We start from the raw sequence: 6,000 nt of genomic DNA, 5'->3' as shown, positions 1-6,000 counted from the left end.
CCGGCCTTAGGAACGTCTCTGCTCTCCTAGGATCGCTGAGGTACGGGACAGTCAGTGCCCGTTGCCAACGCGGAAGGAACGGGCCGAGACTGCGGGCAACACGTGGCAGAGCCGGCCTGAGTCCGGTGGGTCTGATCCCAGAGCCTCAGGTTGACGCCACTTCCTTGGCACGGGACAGCGTTTACTGAATCTTAAAGCAAAATGCTTTTCTAATAAGGTTCCTCAGAAGTCACCAGCCCTAGGAGCGGTGTGCTCAAGCGCTTTCAGCACCAGCCAGGACCAACAAAGAGGGGAGCGCTTAGCTCCCAGTCACCGCGCAGCCCTACAGGAGGCCAAAGCGGCTGGCACAGATGCACTGGGGCCACTGACATTTTCCATGTCCTCTGTCACGGGCCACATGCTGTAGCTCACACCGCTTCACTTCCCATCTGTTTGATGATGGATCAAATTGAACTCCCATATCCTAACTGACCAGTCTAAATCATGGTTCATTGTGGCCAGGTTAATTTTTCCTGATGCAATACAGCACAAAAATGTTCATGGCCCACAAATCACGTCCTAGGCTTGCTCACCAATGCCTTCAATATTTGCCCAATATACCTTTTCAACTTTAATTTACCACTTCCTCGGGCACAAAATCTTCCATCTCAGTCATTTCAGGTGAGGTCCACAGCCTGAGACATCATAACTGCTGAATTCCTTTATTCATGTGGAAAAGCCGTCCCTTGGCTTTTACATCCTTTTCTCCCTGCCCATCTAATGCTATCACCTTCCAAGCCCCAGCCCATTTCTCCAGCCCATATTAATTATGCTTTTTCTGAAGGTCTAGAGCACGTAACTGACACTACTATTTATCTTGTCACTCAGTTAAATTCAGTAAGTGCTATTACTGCTCATTTTTTGTTTTGGGAGATTTTTTTCAAGGAGCATTTCTACATTCCTGGCATTGTGTTTGGTGCTCAAAACGTTTTCTCACTTAATTCATGCAATAACTATACGCAAATTTTAAAATCAAGCATCAGGATGTAGTTATTTCCCCAAGTTTTAACAGCTAATAAATTCTATCTGTCCAATACTGCATTTAAAATACAAAGTATTTATGGTGGTTGATAAGAATATATTCTTGAATGGCTAGGCAAACTCAAAATAAAGCACCTTATTTTAAAATATGACTATTTTAATGTCTTTTGGAACAATAAGTGAAGTGGAGTGATTGTTTTTCTTTTTTTGGTCAGTTTGTTTTTTCTGGAGTTTCCAATTGCCTTTTGCATCACTTGGTGTCCTGGTGGGATACAAAATGCTCTTACCCGTGGTCTAGCCCTTGAAAGTACAAATCTGGTCATTTTTATCATTTAAAAAATTAATCTTTTTATAAGAATGTTCATTGTGCTATTATTTATATCGTTGAAAAATAGAAGTGGCCTCAGTATCAAACACTAAGTTATGAAACATTCATATAGTGAAGCATTACAGCCACTAAAGTCATTTTGCATGGATATTTAATGATATAGGAAAATAGTCATGATATAATGTTAAAGGAAAAAAGAAGCAGGATATATTCTATGATTCATATGTTTAGTAAACACATAAAATTAACTGTGTGCCATGTGCTGCTCTAAATCTTTTACACAGGGGACTCATATAGGAAGATTACCAATGTATGACCTTGAGCTAGTAATTTAGCCACTTTAGGATTAATTTCCTCATCTGAAAAATGAAGACAGTTATATTTGTCTTACTGATGGTATGATTGAATGAATTAATGCTTGTAAAGCATCAAAAACACAGCACGTGCTTAAACAAATTTTCCTTTATTATGTTCTAGACTGGCCATCCTATAGTGTACTCGTGAGTATTTTTAGGTTGATGCAAAAGTAATTGCTATTTTTGCCAATACTTCCAATTAATATGTTGCTCACTTGGTTTCTTTTGTCATCAAGTGATATGTTTAGTAATTATTAAACAGTGATACATGTTTTAGGTTCATTAGTTAACTGAGAGATAGTTGCCTAAATCATTATGTATCTACTCCCGCTAAGGAGAGGAGTAGATTTGTGTATAAGAGGGAAATCATGACACTTAGTTTTATGTGCAGTTGAATAGAATCATGGATGTTTTCATGTTTTTACAGCTTCTCTAACAGTGGTCACTTATTTTGACCTCGTTATTTTGAATGGTTATTTGAGTCACATTTTAGCTGTATACTAACTAATGACAATAACTTAAAGCAGTTAGGTTGATAATTTAATCTATGATTAATTGACAATTAAAATAGCACATTATAATTAGATAAGATGCAATATATTCTTGCATTATCTTATCATCTTTGAAACAGAGATGCCTCATGATTTAGCTTTTTTATATACATATTTTTATTATACTTTAAGTTCTAGGGTACATGTGCACAACGTGCAGGTTTGTTACATATGTATACATGTGCCATGCGGGTGTGCTGCACCCATTAACTCATCATTTAGCATTAGGTATATCTCCTAATGCTATCCCTCGCCCCTCCCCCCACCCCACGACAGACCCCAGTGTGTGATGTTCCCCTTCCTGTGTCCAAGTGTTCTCATTGTTCATTTCCCACCTATGAGTGAGAACATGCGGTGTTTTTTTGTCCTTGTGATAGTTTGCTGAGAATGCTGGTTTCCAGCTTCATCCATGTCCCTACAAAGGACATGAACTCATCATTTTTTATGGCTGCAGAGTATTCCATGGTGTATATGTGCCACATTTTCTTAATCCAGTCTATCATTGTTGGACATTTGGGTTGGTTCCAAGTCTTTGCTATTGTGAATAGTGCCGCAATAAACATACGTGTGCATGTGTCTTTATAGCAGCATGATTTATAATCCTTTGGGTATATATGTCCAGTAATGGGATGGCTGGGTCAAATGGTATTTCTAGTTCTAGATCCCTGAGGAATCGCCACACTGTCTTCCACAATGGTTGAACTAGTTTACAGTCCCACCAACAGTGTAAAAGTGTTCCTATTTCTCCACATCCTCTCCAGCACCTGTTGTTTCCTGACTTTTTAATGATCGCCATTCTAACTGGTGTGAGATGGTATCTCATTGTGGTTTTGATTTGCATTTCTCTGATGGCCAGTGATGATGAGCATTTTTTCATGTGTCTGTTGGCTGCATATGATTTAGCTTTTTTTTTTTTTTTTCTTAAGATAGGGTCTCACTGTCATACAGGCTAAAGTGTGATGGTGTTCACTGCAACCTTGAACTCCTGGGCTCAAGCGATCCTCCTGCCTCAGCCTCCTGAGTGGCTAGGACTACAGGTGCAGGCCACCACATACAGCTGATTTGTTTATTTTTGTAGAGATGGGGTATCTATGTTGCCCAGGCTGGTCTAAAACTCCTAGCCTCAAGCACTCCTGCCGCCTCTGCCTCCCAAAGTATTGGGATTACAGGCATGAGCCACTGCACCTGGCTGCAAATTATCTGTCTTACATAGAGATCTCTAATCCGGTTATGGATATCTAAAACTTGCCTCAGTTTTTCCTTTGTCTTTTAGTAAAACAATTGGGAATTTTAAAAAATGCAATTAAACTATGTAACCAGCAGATGGCAATAATGATCTGTAAATCAAAATTTCAAACCCGTTACTTATTAAATTCATTCTTTAAAAAAATCACTGTTCTTACGATAAATCAATTTACTCAGTATGAAATGTAGGAAAATTCCAAATGTAACACCACATAAAAATTACATTGCATATTTCATATGTCAAAATAATTAAGATATTCATCATGGCCAAGATGTAGTTTTCCAAATAATAATGACTTTGTTTTAATTGATTCAAATAATTTATTAGATTGAAAGTTTTAACTTTGCACAAATACATAGATATAATTTAAGTGGATAGTTAAGTTCCATCTCTAGCCTCCAGGCTAGATAGAGGTAGTTCAGTGAAGACCATTTTGAAAACATTACAAACTTTTCCACTTATAATTTGCTAATTTAAAATATGAATTTCACTTTAATTGAAACTTTCTGCATAAAAGATTGGTTTTTATTTGTGCTGTCTCATAATTTCTTATGCATTAAGATACTTTCCCCCCTTTGTACAGTGCAAGGAGTTGGAATTGGCACCAAAGTATTAGTCTCTAGTTTATCAGCATTAGTTATTCCCAAAGATGGTGGCAAAATTTTTAGGATCTCATAGTTATTTTATTTAGTAATTTTATTTTCATTATCCTGCTCTAAGACTTCTACAAATTCAAACATGAAATACATCCTTTGTTTAATTTTGTAGCTCCATTTTTGTCTTCAAAAAATAGGATAGCCATAGGTATGTTCTTCTTGGAGCTTGCTTATTTTCTAGGTAATTTCAAATTGGTCTGTTTATAAATGTTAAAAGATCCTTTCAAATTCTTCTTCAGCAAGTTGCCTCCACTAAAAAAGTGTCTTTGGACATGTGTATTTATAAAACAACTGCTTCAGTCTAAAACCTTTCTTGGATTTACATATCTTAGATTGACTCATTTTTAAATAGCATATTTGCTGCTGTTGAATTACTTTACAGAGCCTCTTCAAATTCATATTGAATGCAGGTGCTTCATCAAGGAGAAAGTGGAAAGACACCAACTTGCTGTGAAGCATACAGCAAGTTTAGATGTAAATACATCTGTAAGTGATACTTTGCATAATGCTGTCTTTTGGACTATGGGAGAAAGTCATCTGTAATAACAAGTTGGAATTTCCAAGAGTTCCAATCTATTTTCTGTGTCCATGAGGGAGCTATCCACTCCCCACTCCTAACCCCCCCAAAAAAACCCCCAAACCAAAACCTAGAGCTCTGTAAGCCACCCATGCCCTGGTCGTGTAGTGCTCCAGGCCTATGTCAGATACAACATACCTTATAAACAACTCCAGGCCTTTATCAGATAAGACATGCCTTATAAAGGCGTGTCTTATTCAAAGGGAGGGAGGTGATCCATAAATTAATTGGGAGATTCTTTCAGTTCCAAGTAGAGAGACTGCACAATTGCATAGTATATGCACATTCATTTGAACCAGCTTAGTACTCAGTTATCACTGTTAAATGACTTAACCAACATATACACAACTATACTTATATACATGTACCACATCCCCAAAATCTACAAAATCCATTTTTCCCTGGATTTGATGGTAATATACCATGTACAAACTCCATCATATTGAGATTTTTTTTATTTACCACCAAAGTAATTAATATAAGAATTACTATATTCAATATTAGTAAGCAAAAGCCTCTACTATATTAGTCCATTTTCCCCATTTAGTAAAAAAAAAAGTGCAGCTTGCTGCCAGTGCTCATTTAATTTTACATAAACACTTTATTTGAGGCTGAAGCAAATCTGACTAATTTTCAACATGAAAATAAAATATAAAAACTGTTCGTGGAGTTATTTATAAACAGAATTTGTCTCTAATCCTAATGTAACAGAAATGTAGATGATGATGTTACAGTAGAATTAGACATGAGTATTTTTGGGGCAAACAGGAAATGATTTAAAGAATGAGTTTCAGAATATTTATGGGCGGATTAAGTGCAAAACATAGTAAAAGTGCCAATGATACATAATGAATCTGTGTGCTGTATTTTACATAATATAATATTTTAGGTTGATTTAAGATTGAACTTTGATTATAATATAGAGTTGAAGATGTATCACTAGACTAGGCCCAGTATGCTTTGGCCAATTTACTTTGTTTCTCTGGTTCTGATTTCCTCAACTATAAAATACTTTGGATGACATGGCCTAAATAAGGTCTTTTAAACTTATTTGATTCAAGTTGGTATTTGTACAAATATTTAGGTAGATGCACCTGCTAAGTCATACAGTGGCCTGTACTAAGATCTCTTTTTACCACTTTTTCCCTTCCCTCCTCCTCTGCCTCCAGCTATGTGTTCAGACTCCACCCTGAGGGTCTTACTCTGCAATCTATCCCACAGTTTGTCCTCTAGTACCTACACTTGTCATTGCTCACCCAGAGGGCT

The sequence above is a fragment of the Nomascus leucogenys genome, chromosome 17 (assembly GCF_006542625.1).
Source record: "Nomascus leucogenys isolate Asia chromosome 17, Asia_NLE_v1, whole genome shotgun sequence".
NCBI classification, from domain to species: Eukaryota; Metazoa; Chordata; class Mammalia; order Primates; family Hylobatidae; genus Nomascus; species Nomascus leucogenys.
This window is presented reverse-complemented; position numbering follows the sequence as displayed.